General features: G+C 33.3%; 1 protein-coding gene across 2 annotated transcripts in view; it reads left to right on the top strand.

Annotated features, from left to right (window-relative positions):
* The window catches only part of LOC114342588 (uncharacterized), a 142,422-nt gene that overhangs the window by 38,963 nt on the left and 78,438 nt on the right, over window positions 1-25,021 (top strand). The gene's annotated exons all lie outside the window — the stretch shown is intronic.

Below are 25,021 nucleotides of genomic sequence, written 5' to 3'. Positions count from 1 at the left end.
AAAAAAATTATCCTTTAAAGAGCTCTTCATTCATCTGTTCACACAAATAAGTTCTTTGATACTTTTATCTTTTAAAAAGCATCTTTTACTCGTTAGTACCAGCGCTGATTACCAGCGCTTGAACACACAAAATATCCCTAGCCAACCGAGATAAAACTGGGAAAACACTATATGATTTTCACCATAATAAAATATTTGTGTCTGGTTCAGGTCTTCAAGAGATTGCAAGTAGTTTTCAATTTCCTTTTCAAAAACATTAATAATATCTGATGATTTGAAAAATAAAATATCGAAATTGATTGACTTATTGGGTTCATAGTCCTTCCCTCTCGCACTAATGGAGAGCATACGCGATTGTGCGTCTTATAAATCTTATAATATTTTAACTGTATAATAGGTCTTATGCAGTACTTAAGTGTAGAGCTTCACGATATTCGATAAAAATATCGATATTGTATTGATATCGTATAGAAAACCAATACGATACCGATACAATACATACCTTGGCAGTATTAATGTCGATACGATACTCATTATCTGAAATCAATACAATACTCTTGTATTGTCGATAAACTTGCCTCGATATTATTGAAAATATCGATATCGAAAAAAAAAAAAAATAAACGCTACAGTTGTTTGATTATATTTTGTGGAATAGGTATTTAGATCATAATTATTTACATAAAAGTATAAGTGATCTGTAACCCGTTATAATATTTTACACTTGAGTGCCTGAACATGAAACTATTGCGAGTGAGTAAATGGCTGTTATGATTACAATGTATCATGTGGCATTTGTGGCAATATTATGGAAGTGAGTTATAACGCAAAAATAATTTTCAACAAATAGTGAATTGCGATTTATTCCGAATCTCCAGGGATTTCCCTATCTTTTCAAAAGTCGTTTTTAAACAATACAGAATTAGTAAGTATTAGTCGACTTTCAAAGAAGCATTCAGCCATATTCAATTTTTATAAGAATCTATAAGTTATAAGAAATATTCGTAATATTTTTAGAATATTGCCCATTTGCCAAGCATACAAAAGTGGGCATAAAGAGCCTACACAGCTCAGATGTATACAATGCAATAAACTTGATTAGTATATAAATATAATGATCAAGGATTATTATACTTAATATTAATTTTTATGTTGATATTTTATCGAGTATTGTATCGATATCGTATCGAAATCAATATCAATACGATATTTTTATAAGAAAGTATTGCCGATATCGATATTCGATACGATACTTCATTGGCATAACCAATACAATACTCAATACTTAAAAAGTATCGATATTGTATCGTATCGTGAAGCTCTACGTAAGTGGCGTTTTATTATTTTCTTCTCGATATCGATATTCTCAATCATATCGAGGCAAGCGTATCGACAATACAAGAGTATTGTATTGATTTCAAATAATGAGTATCGTATCGACATTAATATTGCTAAGGTATGTGTTGTATCGGCATCATATTGATTTTCGATACGATATCAATACAATATCGATATTTTTATCGAATATCGGGAAGCTCTAGTTTTGAACAAATAATAATTTGTTTATACAGGTATCTTCTTCTTAACTGGCTATACTACTCGGGGTGAGTTTTAGCATTCACTATGTGCCTCCATCTTCTACAATCTTGCGCTTCCATTTCTCATTGTTGTAGCCCAATCCTAGATAAATCGGCTTCAACATCATTCTTCCATTCTTTTTCTGGGACGACCTACTGATCTTCTATCGTCTGGTCTCTCAAAAACGCTGTGTTTAACACTCTGATTTCCTCTGACCTTACCACATGACCTGCCTATCTTATCTGGTTAGATTTTATATATCTGACTCTGTCACTACGTTTTTCAGTACTATACAGTCAGGTTCTGCAATTCAGCATTGCAGAGCTGTGACGATAATATAATTTTATCGTCTAGAGCAGAGGTTCCCAAACTATTTTTTCTCGTAGACCCCTTTAAAAATTTACTGGTTTCGGTGGACCCCCTGCTGCTACATTTTTACCATATTCCCAAAACTCGTCCCAAATGTGAAGATATAACGATGGAAATTGGCTTCGCGGGTGAGCTCCAACACAAAAATCATTATCATTCATCATCACCCAGCTCTTTGCATCCACTGCTGGACATAGGCCTCCCTCATTTTTGTCAATTGTGCTCTATTTTGAGCACTTTGCATCCAATTTCTTGACATTTTCTTGAGATCGTCAGTCCAATGAGTAGGTGGTCTTCCTCTACTTTTTTTTTCTAATCTCGGCCTCCACTCAAGTAATCTCTTCGTCCACCTCGCATCACTGATTCGGGCGACGTGTCCGACCCAGTTCCATTTTAGGGTGGCAATTCGGGAAATTACATTGCTAACTCCTGTTCTCCGTCTTCGAAAATAGTGCTAAATTCGGAGTGATAAAAATAAAGAAAAAATAGTAGGTATATTTTCTTACGATCTATTTATTAAAATGATAATGATAACAGACTTAAAAGAATTAAAATAAAACACTAATAACGTTACGTAACTTTAAACATGCAAATCAACAATAAAAAAATCCCAATAATTTTAATGGGAGGGATGTACTTGATGGATTGACAGCAAATTATCAATATTTGGCTTTAGTTTTGTTAGGATTCCTTTTGTTGGTCTTCCTTTTTTTTGCCAATAGGTTTGTAACTACACTAAACCTTTTTCGACAAGGTATGACGAGGGAAACGATATGAAAAGTTTTCTCGCAATTTCCCAAAGCCCAGGATATTTTTCAGGTATTTCTGCCTTCAGCCAAAATGTTTGATAGCCTTTTTTAAATTGCACCTTCAGATCTTCATTGGTGCTGAGCTCTAGTAGTTCCTCTTGTAATACCACATCCGTTTCATCAAATGGATTTATGACCCGTGGTGGTATTTCCATCATCAAAATATCTTCAAATCTGTTTTTGAAGTCATCATGCAGCGCATTTAAATGTTGAACGTATGTCTGGGGGACCTTTGGCGGCAATGGCCACCGAAGGATGTTTTATGTAGAATGAAAAATTTATTTGAAGTTATCTAAATAATCCCCAAAGAAAAGTTAATTTTTAGTTATAAAGTGAAGTAGCTTAGTGTTGTCTGTTATAGTTATTGTAGTAAAATTATGGCAATTTATCTTTATTAAGGAAGAATTATTTTCGAGCATGGTTGCTAATGTGTTTGTTCTTAGTTAAATGGAATAATGGATATTTGAAGAAAAGTTATATATATTATTATTTGTAAGGATAAAAACGTAGGTTGTGCATTGCTTCGAGCAAGACTCGCATAACCTACAAGAAATGTGCTGGCAGATGCACTTGTATGCAAGCCAAAAAAACGAAGAAGAAGAAGAAGAAGAACGTATGTCTGAATATCTTCATCAAGACATGCTGTACGTAACAAGCACAGGACTTACACATTGTAAGCAAAGGATTGTGGAATCACAATCAGTAGAATTGCATATGCAAGCAATTTGCAGCAAAATAGAATTCTACTCATCGTGGCAGTGGCGGAGTGATTTGGAATTTATTTAAACAAATTTGCATTTTTTATCTTAAAGTATCAATGGAACAAATAATATTTTAATAGAAGGGACTCAAAAATGTGATTATTAGGCATTATAATAAGTTTTTTGATTTAAGATGTTTTTGATCAAATTTTAGTGTAGAAAACATTAAAATACTGTTTTTACATTTACCCCCATTCCCAAAATACGTGTTCTTCTATTTGGCTAATAATTTGCCCACAGATAGCCAAAACACAGGACTTTGAGTGGTTAAAAGAATTAGTGTAGTTTTACAATATAAGAAAAGTTACATGCAGTAATATCTGAGTCAAAATTATATAGTCCAGTCGGGTTAGCATTTGATCTTGCATGTCGAGCTACCCCAGCAAGATTCTATTCCGTTTTGACTGAAATTGTTAAAAATATGGTTTCAATAATTTCTTTTATTATAAATTTTTTGTTACGTCGATATTTTCCGAGTTATGGGACGAAAATACAGTTACTTACATTTTAATTAGACAGTTAATTAGAGCAGAATTATTGAATTATCTCGTTTATTATTAGTTTTAGAACAAAAATATACTTATACAAAAGTGGAAAGAATTTAATTTTTATACAATTTTGATTTTTTTCATTTTTTGCTAAAATCAATATTTCAGGTAGTACGTATGCGGTAAAGGCGCGATCATAAGACCTGATTGGTTTGAGAGCAGCGGTTCTTGTTCAATATCTCCTCCATTTTCAACTTTTCGACAAAAATGGTAGAAATTGAAATTGTTCCAAATAAATCGTCTTTACAATAATTACTACAATTTTTTTAACCATTATTTTCATAGGTCCGATATTTTCAGAGTTAATTGTACCTAATTACAGCAGCCGCCTATATTTTTGACACTTTAATTATTCCACGTATTTCTGTTGTATTGTAAAACTATACAAATTCTTTTAACATTTAAAGTCCTGTGTTTTGGTTATATGTGGGAAAATTTTCAGTCAAATCGAAAGACATGTATTTTGGGAATAGAGGAGAATGTAAAAAACGACATTTTAAAGTTTTCTACACCTAAATTTCATCAAAAACTTGTTATATAATCTAAAAATAAACTTTTTAATCAAAATAACTTGTTGTAATATATTTTAATGCTATTTTTAAGTCCCTACTATTAAAACATTATTTTTTCCCATTGATATTTTACGATAAAAAATGGAAATTTGTTTAAATAAATACCAAATCACTATAAAGTGTTTGTGGACCCCCAATTACAACTTGTGCACCCCCATTTTTATTTCACGCCAACGTAGACCCCTGTTGAGTCCCTCGTGGACCCCTGGGGGTCCACCTGGACCACTTTGGGAACCACTGGTCTAGAGTACGCCAATGAATTAAGTAAAACGTGTTTTTGTACCGTCTCGGACGATATAAAAGTCGGAGCGAAAAGCTTAGTTGATTATTCTTGGAGCGTTGATCGAAAAATAATAAACAACAACGAGGTATAGGAGGTATAGGTGGTATAGGAGGTAACCAACAGAGATATATATCCATCAAAAATAATCGACGTAAGATGCCTCAACTCAGCAGATGTAGGTAGCGACCATATCCTAGTATTATGTAAAATAGGAATCATTATGAAATATTTCACACCTAAGAGGGCAGCACCAACACAAATAAAAATCAAAGTCGAAGGACTACATACGGAATCCACGGAATACTTATACAGGAAAAGAATATCAAAGAAGATTGCTGAGAGTGGAATATCAGAAAACGATAACATCGATGAAAGCTGGCAAAAACTCAAAGATAACATAATCGACGCTGCAACAGAATCACTTGGAGAGAAAAAAGTAACGAATACTCACATATTAAAGAAGAAAACCCCGTGGTTTAGAGAGGAAGTTAAGATAAAATCCGAAGAAAAGAAGAAAGCCTTTTTACAATACAGAACAACACAAATACAACAGGCATATAACCACTACAAACGAATCAGAAACGAAACGAATACTTTGGTGAGGCAAATAAAAAGGAAGCTCTGGCAGAGTTTCTCAAAACAGATGGAACACGACTTCTACGGAACACAAAAAGAAGTATGGAGAATGATCAGAGGGCAAAGAAAGGAGATGAACGAATTAATAAAAGCGAAACACATTCAGAAGGAAACATGGGCAGACTACTTCCGATCTCTACTTGCTAAAGGCGACGATAATGAACCACCAACACCTGAAGTTACGACAAACGAAGAAATAAACATCGAGGAGGGAGAGGTAAAGGAAGCATTAAGAAAATTAAAAAATAGAAAATCTTCAGGAGAGGACAGAATATCGAACGAACTCCTAAAGTACGGAGGACAAGATCTAACTTACCAACTATTAAAACTAATACAAAAAATAATAGAACAAAACAGAATACCACAAGAATGGAGATCAAGCATCCTAATATCTTTCTTCAAAAAAGGAGACAAATCAGACCCGGAGAATTACAGTGGGATTAACTTATTAAACACAACATTAAAATTAACAACAAAAGTAATAACAAACAAATGGAATGAAATTATAACATTAGCAGAAGAACAACAAGGTTTTAGGTCGGGAAGGTCATGCACTGACGCTATTTTTATAATGAGGCAAGTTCAAGAGAAATCGTTGGAATACAACAAACCGGCATATTTATGTTTCGTGGACCTTAAGAAAGCATTTGACAGGGTCACATTAAAGGACGTTATCCACTTATTATACTCGAGACAGGTACCTCTGGGAATAATTAAAACGATAGAAAACATCTACCAGAACAACACAATAAAAGTAAAAGTGGAAGATGAACTAACTGACCCAATTGAAGCCGGCAATGGAATAAGACGGGGGGATTCCTTCATTCCTTGAGTCCTTTATTGTTCAACCTGATCATGGACGAAACAATAAAATAAGTAAGAACTAAAAAGGATACCAAATGGGAGAAAAACAACTTAAAATAATCTGCTATGCGGACGATGCAATACTAATCTCTCAAAGTGAAGATGATTTACACGGTATATTGTGATTGCGCGCAGCGGTCAAATACCTCCTGGGGTACTCTACACTCTAATACCCGAAAGTTAGGTTTGGACCGAAGGGTTAGGTCTTCCTCCTTTGAAAATTGTACTGTATAATATATAATATATATAATATATTAATTTTTTAATTAATTAATTTTTTAAAATTAGCAAAATTTCCGTTCAAAACGAATAAGAAGTAAATAAAACTTAGACACCCTGTTGAGAACCCTGACCGCTGCGCGCAATTGCAATCTGCCCGATTTACAACGTATGTTGCACCAATTCAACATAATCGCCAGAAAATTTAACATGTTAATTTCCTCCAAAAAGACAAAATGCATGGTTATAACAGCAGATCCAATAAGATGTAAATTGGAGCTAGAAGGTCAGATAATAGAACAAGTGATGGAGTTTAAATACCTAGGCATCACACTATCTAGCTACGGAAGGCTCGAAACAGAAGTGGAAGATCAAGTGAATAGAGCAAACAGAGCCGCAGGTTGCCTGAATGATACAATATGGAGAAATAAAAATATTGGAAAAGAAATGAAAGGCAGAATTTACAAATCAGTCATCAGACCAATAATGACATACGCGGCAGAAACACGACCCGACACAGAGAGGACAAAAAGATTGCTAGAAACAGCGGAGATGAAAACGCTTCGAAAAATCGATAGTAAGACTCTATGGGACAGAGCTAGAAGTACAGATATACGACGGAGATGCAAGGTGGATAACATTAATAACTGGGTAAGAAACAGAAGAATAGGATGGAATGACCACATAAGCCGAATGACAACAAATAGGGTAGTCAGGACAGCGAGAGACGGTTCCCTAATAGGAAGACGATCAGTGGGAAGACCACGAAAACGATGGAATGACAACTTACTAGAGGCACATTGAAAAAACAGACAGAGTCATGTCTATACAAAAAGAAGAAGAAGAGAAGAAGAAGAGGTATAGGAGGTGAGTTAACCCAACCATTTTACGCCGTCGTTTTGGTGTGCTGAACGAATCCGACGGTTTTCCTTTTACCTATCCTTTTACGAGCGTTGATCGTATTTCCCTACATGTCTTTTCCGCTGGCGAGCTGAGCGAGATTTCCTCTCCTTATATGTCCGTTTCTTATTAATAAATGTAATTCCTAATCCACGCGATAGTATTCATTCATGTACCAGATATCGCACATCGACCTGAACCTAATGTTCGATACGTAGGTTATAAATATATTTTATTAACGAAATGAACGAGTAGTAATTAAGGCTAATTATCTTATCATTTGTAATGTTTTGATTCTAAAATAAATGTCTTAAAAAGCGAACCTTCTGTCTTCGGCTGATTTTTTTGTTACCTGGAGCAACAAACGCAACGATCACGTTACATTGGCGCCCGATCATTTATTTTAAAACGGTTTAAGACATTAAAACGGATTGAACAAATATATTATAAATATGGGAAAGAGGATTTACGTAATGTTATCATAGGCGTAACCAGGATGATCCTAAGGGGGGGGGTTACAACTACCTGAAAGGGGGGGGTTACAACTACTGGAAGGTCTCTGAGGGCTATGGTGTTAAGCGTATAGAGCTCAAAGTACATCCCAATGGGGGGGGGTTACAACCCCCAAAACCCCCCCCTGGTTACGCCTATGAATGTTATGGCAGAATTTAACTTAGATACGACAGGTAAATTACACGATCTTCGATCAAGATGTCTTTTACGCTCAAAAAAGACCGATACAGTTAACAATATCGGAACTGAGGATCCGCAAACGTACGATACACAAACGGAAAATGAACATAGTCAAATAATGGACACAGTTAGAAAATGAGGCTTACATTTTGATGGATTCAAAAACCCCACAGAATTTTTGGAAAGGCTACAGGAACTAAAAACCTGTTTCCGGATTGGAGACGAGGCATTATTGAAAGCGCTACCAGAAGTATTTAGGGGAAAAGCGATACTACGGTTCCGAAACAACGTCGACTTCTGGACAAACTGGAACAATTTTACGGAGGATTTCGACCTTGCTTTTAAATCAGCAAACTGGTTAGACGATTTGGAAGACCAAATCAGAACGAGAACGCAGAAAACAAACGAACGAACGGTTTAAAGATTTTCTATTAGAGCTTCAAACGCTAATCAAAAGGTACGGCAAAATGGACAAAACACAAGAATTAAAAAGAATTTACAAAAACATGCACCCACTTCTCCACTTTCTTGCCAATTCATCTCTTTGAGGGCCAAATATCATTTGGAGAACCTTTCTTTTAAACACCATCAGCTTATTTATTTCCCGTTGATGTAGAGACCATGTTTTACGTCCATATGTAACAATTGAGCGAATAATTGATATGTACAGTCTTAACTTAGATTGTTTTTTTAGCAGCTTAGATCTTAATAATGATGATAGTGAGTATACTCTATTCACTGCAGCTATTTTAGCTGAGTCCTCTTTTTCTATATGGTTGTCATCTGTGATTACCGCCCCCAGATATTTAAACTCTTTTACTACTTCAACTTATACAGGTATGTCTAAGTAAATTTGTTTTATCGTTTTTAATATACTCTTCCATATTGTTGGTCGAATATGTTGACAGATATTGAACCTGGTTTAGACCAGGGCTCATCTGTAAAAATATTAGTATTTGGATGTTGAGAGGTGACTCATATTTTTTTGCGTAAAATTGCTTGAAAATAACTCATATAATAATATTTGAGTTATCCTCCCACTAAAAAGGTCCGGAACATTGTTTAAATAATCAAGATGTCAAAAAATGAACGAAAAATTCGATTTTTTTCTTGGTTTTTTGAGAATAACTTTAAAAGTATTCATTTTCGAGAAAAGTTGTACCAACATAAAATTTGCGTAATTAAATTTCCTACAATATACGATTAACTGAAAATTTTAAAAATTGTCACCCTTGTTGCAAAATAGCAATAATATCGAAAAAAACCATAAAAAAAACAAGTATTTGCATTTTACGTTTTTCAACCATTTATGCTACACTTAGGACCTTCATCTTTCACCAAGAAAAGTTTATGATATGATAAAACAATACTGTAAATTTCATTAAGATCGGTTTAATAGATTTTGCAAAATAAATTTTGCAATCCAGCTTTCGCAAAAAAATTCATTTTTTCAAAATGTTGCAGCACTGAAAATAAAGCAGACAGCAAGTTGATTTTTTTACATATAAAAGAATACTGTACCGTTCATTTGCCATTTGCAAAATTAAAATCGGTTAACAACCATGGCGTCAGGAATTTTTTTAAATAAACATTAATTTTTGGTGCTCCGCGCAGGACAGCGGATACGTTCGCTCTGATTGGGCACTCCAATGACCTTTGATAATGATTGATAAATTTTAATTTTTAGTACATTTCGAATTAAATAAATAAACTTGTTTATTGCAAAATAAAAACACATACTCTGTCCTTTGAAATAACACTTTTTTTAGCAAAAACTTTCTTTGTTCATATATTTTAACTTAGAAAATAAAAGAGTATTATTTTTAAACGTATGAAATTGTTTAAACAATTTTTCATAAACAATAATCAAATCAGTTTGATTTTTGTGGAATTCAAATACGAACATACAACAAAACAGTGCCGGATTAACCATTAGGCGGACTAGGCGGCCGCCTAGGGCCCGGGCACTTGATGGGGCCCGCATCCCACACAAATGCATTAATTAATATTGAATTATTTAAGCAGTAATTTAAAAAACATAAAATGTTAAAACAAACAAATAGGGCTAACTGAGACAAAAAAAAGAGAATGGTTAATTTATGATTTCCAATCAAACTCAGTTTTTTGCTTTGTCTTCTGTCAAATATCAGGAAAATACAACCAACTTCAAGATAAATTAAGCAGTTATCTTCAAAGGCATTTTTATATTCCATGTTCTAATCATTCCCTCAATTTGGTAATTAATTTTGCATGCAAATTTTGCTTAGAAGCTGGTAATTATTTTAGTATGGTACTTTTTTTTCAATTTCTACCCACCGATGGGCCTTATAGTCCATTCACTCACAGTAAAATATTGCAAAACCTCCGGATTTTAAAGAACCTTTGGATTTGAAACAAGAGCTTGGATTGACATGAAATTTGGTATAAGCATAGCTAACATGTCAAAGAAAAAAGTGATATAGTGCCAATGTGTGTTTTTGCTCTACAGTTGAGTCTACCCCTTCTCGAAGGTGAAAAAATATACCGTCAAAATACGTCCGGAAGTGGACAAACTGACTAATTCTAAGCAACTTCTGTTCAATAGAGTTTTTTCATCAAGTCAATACATTTCGAGTTATTTGCAAGTGAATATCTTCATTTTTCCACAAAAAATAACACGTTTTTAGACGGTTTTTCGCAAATAACTCAAAAAGTAAGTATTTTATCGAAAATATTCTTAGCAAAAATATGGCTTTTAAAAAATTGAAAAAATGGTGTATGTGTGCTGTCTGTAGACTCAGTAGAAGCAGAGTTGTAGCTAATGAAAAGTAGGTTCTTATTCGTCAAATTCCAAATCGAATATTTCAACGTGAAATAATCAAAAAATGAAGCACTTTTCATGGAAAACTCATCATAACTTATTTAACTGTTTAAAAAAAGCATTATTCTTGTTTTTTAAAAAAATTTCTAGCATAAAGAGTAAGCAAGATACGCTCAGAATAAAGTTGATCCCATTTTTTGGGTAAAAAAAACTGAAAAAACCCCCTAATTAGCATCCCAAATGAAATTAATCGTTACCGCTTCACAAGCTACTTTATTTATGTATTGTTTATAGATATGCTCTGTGAGTTTTATCGGTATAAAGTGCTTATTTATAAAAGGGCTGTAGTAGAAAAGGCTTGAACTAGTCACTAATCACGAGTGTATGCAATTTTTTTATTTGGCTTAATGCCTCGACAACAACTAATGGCCATTGTGTGTTGAGTAAATGTCTTGTTAATTAGCAAAGTCGTCATTGTTTTTGCAAAGAGACGCTAATTGTATCCGAACGTCTGCGGTCCCTCCGGTGAGTACCTATCCCACAAGGATAGAAACTATTTTCATTTATTAATTTTTAATAAATGAAAAATTCTCTACTAATGGTATGCAAACTTTGAACAGTCATACCTTAACCAATTTTTATCTTCCAAAAAAGCAAAAATCTGAAATATTCAGAAAAGCAAAACCTACATTTTTTTACTCATTAAGATTTTTGGTACTACTAATAATTTTTAAGTTATTTTGAAAAAAAAGACTTTTTTTTTTAATTACAAAAAATTTGTTTTACTTTAAATCCCAATGTTTTGAAACTTGCACTGTGAACCGGTGAAACTTACGGATCATATAAATAATATACTTACAAGTTTTTTCAAGATTTTCATAAATTTTCAAGATTTTTTTGCCAAAAAAAGGAATCAACATTATTTTAAGCTTTACTTGCTTAATTTTGATACTTGAAACTTGTTAAAAAAAACAAAAATAAAACTTTTTTAACACTTTAAACAAGTTGTGATGATTTTTCACCGAAAAGTGCTTCATTTTTTGGTTATTTACGTTGAAATATTTCATTTGGAATTTGTCGAATAAGAATCTACTTTTCATTAGCTCCAGTTCTGCTTATACTAGGTCTACATACTTCATACATACACCATTTTTTTAAATTTTGTATACGCTATATTTTTTTAAGAATATTTTTTCGATAAAATACTTAATTTTGGAGTTATTTGCGAAAAACCGTCTAAAAACGGGTTTTTTTTTTGTTGAAAAATAAACATATTCACTCGCAAATAACTCGAAAAGTATTGATTTAGTGAAAAAACTCGATAGAACAAAAGTTACTTAGAATTAATTCTTTTTCTATCAATTTCCGCACTTATTTTGAATGTATGTTTTTTCACCCCCGTGGGGTGGCACTCATACCCAGGGGAAAATCACATATCGACACAATATCCCTTTTTTTCTTTGGCATATTAGCTATGGACTATTAATGAGAAGTTGTCGCGAAATGTAAAAAAAAAGATAAATGATCTTTTTTACATTGTCGTAATTTATTTTGGGAGTAACCACTTCACAAAACAACATAAATATCTGTAAATTTGTTTTAAGTAAATGGTCGCTATAAAGGGGCCTACTTCTTATGGCCGCCTAGGGCCCCATGATGCCTTAAACCGTCACTGCAACAAAATATAGAGTAAGAAAATAATATATTAGATAAAGATTGGAAGAAATTTTGGTGGAAACAAACTTTGTGTAAATCGAACATCGCTGTCCTGCGCGTAACACCAAAAATTAATGTTTAAAAAAAATCCTGACGCCGTGGTAGTTAACCGATTTTAATTTTGCAAATTGCAAATGAAAAGTACAGTATTCTTCTATTTGTAAAAAAAAATTAACTTGCTATCTGCTTTATTTTCATTCCTGCAACATTTTGAAAAAATGAATTTTTTTTTGCGAAAGCTGGATTACAAAATTTATTTTGCAAAATCTATTGAACCGATCCTAACTAAATTTACAGTATTGTTTTATCAAATTATAAAAATTTTCTCGGTGACAAGAAGGTCCTAAGTATAGCAAAAATGGTAAAAAAACGTAAAATGCGAATACTTGTTTTTTTTATGTTTTTTTTTTGAAATTATTGCTATTTTGCAACAAGGGTAACAATTCTAAAAATTTTTAACCAATCTTATATTGTAGAAAATTTAATTACGCAACTTTTATTTTAGTGCAACTTTTCTCGGAAGTGAATACTTTTAAAGTTATAATCAAAAAACGAAGAAAAAATCGAATTTTTCCTTCATTTTTTTGACATTTTGATTATTTAAACAATGTTCTGGACCTTTTTGAGTGGGAGGATAACTCAATTATTATTATATGGGTTAATTCCAAGCAATTTCTGCGAAAAAATTAGAGTCACCTCTTAACGTCCATCTCAAAACAGATCTGCTCTGGACTAGTTACATGTTTTGAGAAACTGTAATAATTACCGAGGTATCACCATATCAAGTATTCCTGGGAAGGTATTCGCAAGAATAATAGAGACAATGACAGAAGCACGTAAGACCTAAAATTCATAATAAGTAAGTGAGAAGGTAATCAATAAGAATAGAGATATATGCATACATATATGCTTCATCGACCTGGAAAAGGCGTTTGACAAATTTCGAAGAAAAGACGTATGGAAGACACTAAAACAAAAGGGAGTCGGCAGGCACATATTGGAAGTAATAAAGGATATGTACAAAAATAATACAAACACAGTAAGAACCAATAACGAGGAATCCAGAGAATTTACTACAAGTCAAGGCGTCAAACAGAGATGCGTGTTGAGTCCATTGCTATTCTCAGTGGTACTGGATGAAGTAATAAAGAAAGCCAAGGGAAGAATGACAAAACTAACATTAGGATACTGGCAAATGAAACAGACTCAACTATCGGAGCTACTATTTGCAGACGACATGGTATTGATAGCAGAAGACAGAGAAGATTTACAGAACAATATTGAAATCCTAGAAGAAAAACTATCAAACATAAATATGAAAATTAATACAGAGAAAACAAAAATAATGATAATTTCAAATACGAGGAAGACACACGCAATAGAACTAGACGGGAAACAACTAGAGCACGTGGAATATTTTAAATACCTAGGAGTAATAATTTAATCAAATGGTATACAAGACATGGAAATAAACTAGACAATGGGACAAACAAGAAGCTTACTTAACACTATGAAAACAACATTTTTGGGGAAAAAGGGATACCGGAGAAAGTAAAAACGGCAGTCGTTAGATCAGTAATTAGACCAACAATCATGTATAGCAGCCAGACATGAACATTGACGGGGAGACAAAAATCCAGAGTCAATGCTATGGAAATGAAGTTCCTGAGGAAAATAGCAAACAGGATACAGACAAAATACCAAACGAAACAATTAGACAAAACCTAAAACTAGAACCAATCAATGAACAAATAGTAGAGTGACAACTTAGATGGTTCGGGCACGTGTGAAGAATGTCGAACGAGAGACTCACCTATACGGTCCTGAGACCGCCCAAATAATCCGAATTAAATTCTATAAGGTGCGTTAGATAGGTGAAGTACTCTTTTATATGTAAAAAATTGGCAAATTTATATATAATCTAGTTTTTGTTAAGCGAGATTTTAAAGAATTTCAATTAAAAAAATTAGATTGCAAAATTATTGTGCGAAATCTATTAAATCGATTTTAATGAAATTTGGTGGACTGTATTATTATTTATGGCTATTTATAGTTTTAGCCGTGTGATAGAAGGATATTTATAATCGCAACCAAAGGGTAACGTATATTCTATAGTACAGTTATTTATAAAATTTAATTAAAGTTTTGAAAAACTGAACTCAAACATGTCAATAAAGATTTTAATGTGATCCGATGGAAATTGGAGCAAGTTCCAATCCAATATGCAATTTTCACAACCTATAACTTATTTTAACGACTTATGCCAAATATCCTTTAATGCAAAAATCTGGAATAACTCTTTTATTGGAACGGGACCACACAGTGATTGTTTTTCAAGGAATTTACTTGTCGATCACGTACCAATTCTAAAATTATTTTGTTTTCAGTCCTATATTTAACACCCATCAAAATTTATTGGCATGATGTTGTTTATTTCACAATAGTCCTATATCTATAAATGTAATAATAGGCATCATATTTTAAATTTGCATCTGTCGAGGGTGACTTCAAAATATGTCGTTGTTTTACGTCGTTAAAGTAAGTTAAAATCAAGTTGGCCGATACACCTGGATGACTGCATTGTCCTGTCACGATGTTACTGCGATTTCATTATTCCAAACTTTAACTTGCCTCGCTCATATACAAAGCATATTTTCGATTAGGATGTTATGATACCAACTTGTATCAGTGTTGTTCGAAAACACAGAAACATATTTTTGATTTGAGAATATACTTTAAAGGTATGAAATCCGCATGAAAAATAAATTCCTTTAGCTGGCTGTATACGGGTGTCCCAGAAAATAGTGCGTTCCTTAAAGGTATAGGTAGAAGGTACAATGTAAAGCAAAAAAGTCTAATAACATTTTTTTCTAAATTGATCCGTTTGACCAAAAAACGAAAATACATTTTGATATGGAAATTGAAGTCTGGCAACAACGCGCAACTCAAAAATCTAAAGATTAAAAAAGTAGGTTTGTAGGTCGGTTGCATCTGGTAGGTAAAATAATGTAAATATCAACCAAACCCATATCCATTATTTTGCAGGTAGGTACCTACGATGTCAACAACCCCAAAAATCACACCTCAAAGTAAATAAACAAGGGGTTATTAGGTTAAATTTCCACAGTCACAGCAAGTTCTTCTAGGCTACGTTGCCATGTCATTCAAATTTATGAAAATAAAAAAAAAACGGTTAACTTTAGAAAAAAATGTTATAGGACTTTTTTGTTCTAAATTGTGTATTATATCCGTACCTTAAAAGAACGCACTATTTTCGGGGACACCCTGTATATACCATTAACCACAAAAATTACTACAGCCTTTTACAAAAGGTATATTTTATTTAAGATCTCTTAGAGAGCTACATCACAGAACGTTTTCGAACTAAAAAGTCCATCATCAGTGCTTTTTTACCTGAAATAAGTATAACCATTTTAATGAAAGCAAACGTAAGGTTAAATTTTGACGACAACGGTTTGACATGCTTGAGCCATCATGATATGTGGGTGAAAACCCTTTATATTAACAATTAATAAATTTTTACGTTAAAATGAAAGTGATGTTTAAAATATTTCTGGATATACCATCAGACATCACATGACTCCCTACGATATTATTCTATTTTCCTTGATATTCTATACACTCAGTTACTCTATGGAATATTGATAGAATTAAGTGGTCTATATGGCATGCCACATATCTTCTAAATTTGCTGGAGGACGTGGCAATCGATTTGGGTTTCAAACTACCATATCCCACACATGTTCGATGGGTGACAAATCAGCTGATCTTGATGGCCGTTCCAAAGTCTCTATACCAAATTCTTGTATGAACTCCCTGGTTTCATGGGCAATATGAGGTCTTGCGTTATCCTGTTGAAAGATCGCATTTGGAATGGTTTGCAGGTAGGCGATGTAAAACCGGTTGAAGTAATGCACAAATACCTATATCTGTGGCCGTTTGCCAAAAGCTGATATGTCCACTTTTTGTGATTTGGACTTTTTGTGCCAGTTGATAGTGTGTGATTATATGCTTCATCTACCCAAAGTAGATATATCCAGTGTACTGTGAAATGTAGTTTACCCTCCATGTTTAAATATGGATATCTCCACATGACCAAATCAACGTTTGCCAAAAGCTGATATGTACCCTTGTCAGTTGTAAGTCATAAAATATTGCGAATGCCAAAAAAGCAGATATGTACACTTGAAATGGATTTATCATATTTTGGCAGACTTTTTTTCTATATTTCTTGAACTTATCTTGTTTCTTTATGAGCAGTATTTTTTTATTTTGTATAAAGGTTTTGGTTTAAAAATGTTTAACTATATTATTATGTTGGCAATATTTTTTTTACTTAGGAAGCTTACATTACAATATACAGGGTGTTTCTAAATAAGTATGACAAACTGTGAGGGGTAATTCTACATAAAAAATAAGTACAGTTTGCTCTATACACATATGTCCGCAAATGCTTCGTTTTCGAGATACGGGGTGTTGAATTTTTTTTTTCAAGCTGTCAATTTATTACTCTAACACCGGTTTAGCTATGAAAATGAAATTTGGTAAGTTTAAAGAAGTAGGTATTGCGCAATTTTTGACATACAAGTAAGAATTTTGCTTTCATCATTGGCGCGCATACGGGTAATGGTATGAATTTTTTAAAGAAAAATTCCATGGTTAATTCATAATAAAAAACCTCATTTGCCTTATTTTCATATGATGCACCGTTTTTATGCAAAAAATAAACATCTTAGCGCGTATGTTTCATTTCATTAATACATTACCAAGAACTATCTAATGCAATAATACTAAACTAGAAAAATAACAGAAAATAACACTAATAAGATTTCAACTAGGCACAAAGCTACAACATTTGTTCAAAATGACCTCTTTCACTGGTGGCAGAAGAGTTTTATATTCATCATTGGCGCGCGTATGGGTAATGGTCTGAATTTCTTTTTAAGAACAAAATAGTATGCCACTGAGATATGTCAAATTAAAAATCATTTTTGAATTGCTCGTATAATTTGTGACAAAAAATATATCTTACATTTATTCATATATGGCGCCGTTTTTATACAATACATCTTAACGCTTACAAAGTATTCGAGGTAGTTTTCATATGCATAGAAACTTATTTCAAATACTTTGTAAGCGTTAAGATGTTTTATTTTTTTGTATAAAAACGGCGCATCATTTAAAAAAAATACAACATAGATTTTTATCGTAAATTGAACGAGTAATTCAAAAATGATTTTTAATTTGGAATATCTGAGTGGTGTACTATTATTTTCATTAAAAAATTCAATTATTGTTCTAGTTTAGTATTATTGTATTAGATAATTCTTGATAATAAATAAATTAAAAATACGCGTTAAGATATTTATTTTTTTATATAAAAACGGTGCACCATATGAAAATAAGACAAGAGAGGTTTTTTATCATAAATTAAACGAGGAATTAAAAAATAATTTTTAATTTGAAATATCTCAGTGGAGTACTATTTTTTTTCTTTAAAAAAATTTAGACCATTACCCGTATGTGCGCCAATGGTAAATAGAAAATTGTTAGTTGTATGTCAAAAAATGCCCAATAACTACCTCTTAAAACTCACCAAATTTTATTACAATGTTGCCAGTAGTTTATTTAAAAAACGTTTGCCAAAAGCTGATATGTGCACTTAAGATCCGTAAATCTTTTTCATTTTGCAAAATTAACAGAAATTTTTTATGAAATTTGTAGCTAGGTTATAATGTAAACTGATATGGATAGCTGTAAGAAAATTAAACTCAAAACCAAATATGATATTTCTAAAACTGTGATTTTATGGACGTCGTAGAAATTTAAATTTGCTCTCCTGAAAAGTAGCAAAAATGGACATATCAGCTTTTGGCAAACGACCACTCATATGTTAGAGGTGATCTGCTTTCTGTGTGGTTGTCTTGCTGTATGACGTTCAACAGACAAGTATATATTTCGTCTTTTACCACGAAAACATCTTACCCTTATGTGCCCATCAGAGCTACCTAAACAAAATATAGATTCATCACTGAAGCAGACACACTTTCATTGGTCATTCCACTTTTGCCGAGCTCTGCATCATTTTAAGGTAACTCCAAAAGCGGACGGTAAGCTCTAGTCCCATTTCAAGTAACCTTTAATAAAGTGTTTTTATTGAGATTACTCTTCCTATAGCTGCAACTAAGTCATCTCTTACTTTTGACGTACACTGTTCTGTCTATTTCTGAGAGCAAGAAGTTTAAGATGGCGTAAATCACGGCCTTGCAATATTCGAAGACATTCAAGCGCTCCACGATGCAGTGGCGGTTCGTGAGTTTTACAATAGGGGAGGCTCTAACTATAAAAAATCTAGACAAATTTGCACTAGCAAAAAAATGCACCAAAAATGTAATTTAAGGCTCCATTTGTTTTTGACCATTTTTATTTACATTTCACCTTACGGGGACCCTCCCTCTTACCGCATGCTTGCATTGATAACTGAGATGTAGAATAGCTTTTGTAATTAATAATAATAATATTGTTAGAATTATTGATACTAAAAGAACTTTATGAAAACAGGATTAAATCTAAAATTAACGAAATTTTTCGAATTTTGAGTTATATTTACGCCACAACGATAGAAGTTCCTTGTAATTGCCGCAATTAATGGAATCATCACTTTCATCGTGTCCGCGAAAAGCTAATTCTTGCGAAGCCCAATATATTGTTATATCGATAAGCCTTTTTAAATTAATCCGATTCTCCAAAACCTGAATATTGTAAGTAATTATGGCCTGTTTTTGAGCTGTATCTAAAGCAGTTACTATATTTTGTTTAGCAAAAAGTTTTAATATACACGACGAAAATATGTGATCTTTAGATTTGTAATGTCTTTCAGTTGAACGAGGTACATTTTTTAGATCTGAATATCCTATTTTAAACTACGTTGTATGTTAGGTTTGTGTTGAAAATAAGATGATAGCAAAAAACTTTTTCCCTCTTAATAGACCCGGTTAACCAGTACCATTTATTATACCAATTAATATTAAATGCACGATTTTGACGATTATCTGAGGATTTAATAATAATTAAATCTGGCTGTGGTCTTCCTAAGGTTTTAATAATATAAGCTTTATTATATGCATGTATATACTCAAAGTATTAAAATTATTCCTGAGCAGCCAGTCAATTATATCTTCAGATATTTTGATTTCATTTAACTTATCCATTTTATATAAACAAACAACGGTACATAAATTGTAAAAATAACCTTACCAAGCCAATAACAACAAAAATAAAAATATATGAATTACAAAAATTCAACACTAATTACAAAAAAAATAAACTGATAAAATCACACCAAGAAATACCCTGACTATTAACTTCCTTATAGAATATAAGTAAAAACACAAGTGATCCTAATTCTGGTTTAGCCTCCCTTGCATTATACTTCTGGGTAGTATGACGTGAAGCGATATAATATTACGTTTCTCTATCGAGCATTATTGTACGCATAGGAAACTATATTGCTGGTTTCGAGAAGTTTGTCGTAACTCATAACACAACGGAGTCGAGTCTGGTTTCTGCCTCTCTTGGTAGGGATATGAGGACGTTCCAGATGCGTTAGTTACAAGTGTCCAATAATTTACACTTTGTGTTAGTACGAGCGCTTGTTGTTTCTCGTGATTCAAAATAAACAAAACAGTGACATTTCATCAATAATTATAGAAATATTATGTCCCAGAGATGAAATAAATTGTGTAAAAAAATTTATGGGGGGCTAAGCCTCCGTTGCCTCCTTTGACGAGCCGCCACTGCCACGATGGTTGATGGGTTAGCTTAAATTCTTCGTGAAATTTCCCATAAACCAAAACCGGCCCCTTTCATGCCTACAATGCGTCCTTTTTCGAAGTCGCTTAAATAACGAAATTGCCGACGAGCGCGAACTCGTGGCATTTTAAATTTTTTGGGCAGATCAAAAACAATCCAAAATGACTAAAAATTACAAATGAACTAAAGTTAAATACACAGAAATACAGTGGAGCACCCAGGGAGGTTTTGGGGGTTAAAACCCCTCCCCGGGCATATAAAAATATATAAACAATAGTAGTAGGCCTAGGAAATAAAGCACTAAAATCGCCTAAACTTCTAACTTTTTTAAAGTAAGAGGGATCGTTATGAAATTGCTTTTTTGTAGGCGGAAAATGCATTTTTCAAAGTGCATCTTAAAGTGTTCACAAAATAAAAATTCTCAACTCGGAAAATAATCATTGAAATGAGTTCAGTTTTCATATTCGGGGGTTTTGAGGTCGCTGAACAGGAATATAGGGTCGGCGAAGCTGTAAGAGGTACCTGGTGCCCGGTATCCCAGTATGCACGTCGACTCCTGGAGTTTTATGGAAATTCATTATGAATATCGTTGAAACTTGTTATGCCGAGGTTTTTGAGGTCGCTGAACACTTCGGCGATGCTGTACGAGGTACCTGGTGCCCAGTATCTACGTCATCTCCTGGGGTTTTATGGAAATTTGTTATGAAAATAGTAGAAATTTATTATCTCCGTTTTTTTTATATCGCTGAAAACGACTGGTGCAACGAAGATACTGTACGAGGTACCTGGTGCGCTGTATCTACGTCGTCGGGAATTTTTATAAAAATTCGTAATAAAATTTGTTGAAACTTGTTATTCCGGGGTTTTTAAGGCAACTTGTTAGAATATACAACATTAAAAGTAGATATTATTCAATAGTTTTACGTACTCTATGTATTGGCAGTATCGATAGTTTAGAAGTTCTAAATGTAATGTCAAGAAAAATATAGAATATAAAAATGCCAGTCATGTTCAAGTAAAATGCTTTCCTATTGTCCTGTAATTCAGTAAATTATAATTGTTAATCATCATTTAGTCAGTTCACCTAACTTAATTTATAACAGGTTATGGGCCCAGCTCACGTGTGAACTATGAACAGGTGAATAAATATGACGACCAGCAATAACGATTATAAAATTCAAGTCGACAAACCTGAGGGTCCTGGAGACTGGGCAAAATGGAAATGGCACATTTCGATGTTATTACGAGCGTATGCACTTGAAGACATTGTGAACGGTATGTGTAAGTCTCCCGAGGTTAGTGAAAATTTAACTTCATTGGAAATAGAGAAGCATCAACAATGGTTAAAAGGCGATGCAAAAGCGGCAAGTTTGTTAGCAAGTGCGCTAGGAAAAACTGTTGCTGAGCTGGTGTTTATATGTATTCACGCTAGTGAAATATGAGACAAACTACGTGCGCGATTTGAACGTAGCAGTACGCAACGGTTAAACATGTTAATTGAAGCCTTTTTTAGAGTCCAACGTGATGAAAAAGAAGATGTTAGCACACATGTTGCGAGGTTGCAGAAACTGTTTGTAGATTTGAATGATGAATTGCAGAAGCATGATGAAAATGTTTTATCCGAAAGAATGTCAAATGGTCGGATCTTATCAACTTTGGGTAAGGACTTTGATAATTTCAAAGATTTGTGGGACACGATACCATCAAAGAATCAAATTTTGAATTTATTGATTGAGAAATTGTGTGCCATTGAATTACGTGACCAAAGTGCCATAGAATCTTTTGCGTTTGTTGCACGCAATATCCCGACCGAAAAATGCAAACAGAGCCAAAGTACAACTACTACTAAATCAAAGAGAAATGTACATCGTGCAAAAGAAAAAATTCCATGTCATAAATGCAAGAAATTAGGCCATTGGGCGAGAGAGTGTTCATTGAAAGAATCGGTCGAGAATTTATATAAGAATGAAAGTAATGATACTGCTTTTTTGTCTGTTGTTTTAAGTGCCTCATCTAGCAATAATTGTATTGAAGCTGGGAAATGGTATTGTGACAGTGGAGCCACAAGTCATATCACTACAGATAAGCAATATTTCTCATCTTATACAGAATTTGCTGAACCCGAAAATATATCACTTGGTAAGAAGGATGTATATATGTTAGCCCATGGACAAGGAACGGTGAAAATTCAAACGCGTTTGAATATGTTTTTTATGTTCCTGAAGCCAGCGCTTATTTGTTTTTTGTGAAAGCTGCTGCACAAAGGGGGTTCGTTACAGTACTCGACGAAAAGGGTGTAAATCTACACGATAAAAATACTCTTGAATCTGTAATGACTGGGTACTTCAGTAATGGCCTGTATGCACCTGATATACGTGTTATGAAACCGACCAATCCCATTCAAGCAAACTTAGTAGAGTCAACAGATGTGTTACAAGTGTATCATGAAAGATTTGGTCATCAGTATAAGCAACGCGTAAAGAAGGTCTTGAAGAATAAAATGAATATAGACATTGATAGGTACAAAGAAAGATTTTGCGATGGATGAGCAATTGTAAAAATGCATAGATTGCCATTTAAAACTAGGATCAATCGGCCACAAGTCACTGGTGAGCAGATCCATGCAGATGTGAATGGACCGATGTCTATAGAATCACTGGGAAGAGTACGTTATTACGTATGTTTTAAAGATGACTTTAGTAAGTTTCGGAAAGTTTTCTTTATGAAACACAAAAGTGAGGTATGTACTTTCTTAGAAAATTTTTTAAATGAAGCAGATACAAATGGCCATGTTGTAAAGCAACTGAGATGCGATGGAGGGAGAGTTTGACAATAGAAAGGTATCTGAACTTTTTGCGAGTAGAGGTATAGAGCATTGTATCACTCCACCCTATACACCTCAGCAAAATGGTGTTGCTGAAAAGGAAAACAAGACCATTGTAGAGTGTGCTCGTTCCATGTTAAACCCATGCAAGTTATTCAAAGAATTGTGGACAGAAGCATGCAATGCTGCAGTGTATCTTCTGAATCGCAAAAGAAAGTCATCAATTGAGAATAAAAGTCCCTATGAATTGTGATATGGAAAGCCAGTTGGGAGTTTGAAACATTTAAGAATATTTGGCACTGAATGTTATGTTCACGTAAACAAGAATTTTCGCAGTAAATTTGATGACAAGGCGATTCATGGTTATTTAGTTGGTTACGTGAATGACAGAAATGGTTTTAGAATATGGATTCCATCTGAAAGAAGAATCGTATCGAGCCACAAAGTACGATTTAAACCTGAGGCTACATGGAATTTGCGAATTTCTGAAGTTAAAGCTGAACCAGTGAACCAGAATCAGTCGGAATGTTTTAATGTAAATGAAAACTCCGAAGAAGTGAAAAGTGGTATCAATGAAATTGTGGAATCTGAGAATATGGAAAGTGTAGAAGTGCGAGTCAAAATCAAGAAGTGAATAGAGAAGAAGATAGTGTTCAAGAATCTAAGCGTTACTCGACGCGTGTTACAAATAAACAAAAATTGTTTGGCTTATCTACTTTTCACGTTGAAGGAGAGTGTTAGAATCGTTAGAATATACAACGTTAAAAGTAGATATTATTCTATAGTTTTACGTACTCTATGTATTGACAGTATCGATAGTTTAGAAGTTTTAAATGTAATGTCAAGAAAAATATAGAAAAAAAATGTCAGTCATGTTCAAGTAAAATATTTTCCTATTGTCCTGTAATTCAGTGAATTATAATTGTTAATGGTCATTTAGTCAGTTCACCTAACTTAATTTATAACACAACTGACAGTTTTAATCATAATCATAATTACTTATTTCGATGGAAAATAAGCCACAATTAAATTGAAAAAAAAATTTATTAACGTTTCGTTATTTTTTTTTTCAATTTAATTGTGGCTTATTTCCCATCTAAATAGTTAATTATAAAAATGCCACAAGGAAATAGCTTCAGAACAACAGTTTTAATCATAAACTCGTCACCTTTTCGTCGACCTCTTTATATCTAAAAAAATATTAACGCTGAAAAAAATTTCGAATTATTTTTTTTCATAATTTGCGCTCTGATTTAAAGTAACTTACTGTTATTTTTACTCACTGTTGAATTTTATAAAGAATTTCCATAAAATTCCAAAAGACGACGTAGATACCGGGCACCAGGTACCTCGTACAGCATCTTCCATGCAATATTCGTGTTCAGCGACCTCGAATACCTCGAGGTAACAAATTTCAACTATTTTCATAACGAATTTTTATAAAACTCCAGGAGATGACGTAGATACCGGGTAACATGTACATCGTACAGCATCTTCGATGCAATATTTTTGTTCAGCGACCTCAAAAACCGCGAGGTAATAAATTTCAACTATTTTCCTAACGAATTTTCATGAAACTCCAGAAGATGACGTAGATACCGGGCACCAGGTCCCGG

Source organism: Diabrotica virgifera, chromosome 10, assembly GCF_917563875.1.
Source record: "Diabrotica virgifera virgifera chromosome 10, PGI_DIABVI_V3a".
Classification (NCBI taxonomy): domain Eukaryota; kingdom Metazoa; phylum Arthropoda; class Insecta; order Coleoptera; family Chrysomelidae; genus Diabrotica; species Diabrotica virgifera.
The sequence above is the reverse complement of the archived record's forward strand: the minus strand, read 5'-3'. Positions and strand labels throughout refer to the sequence as shown.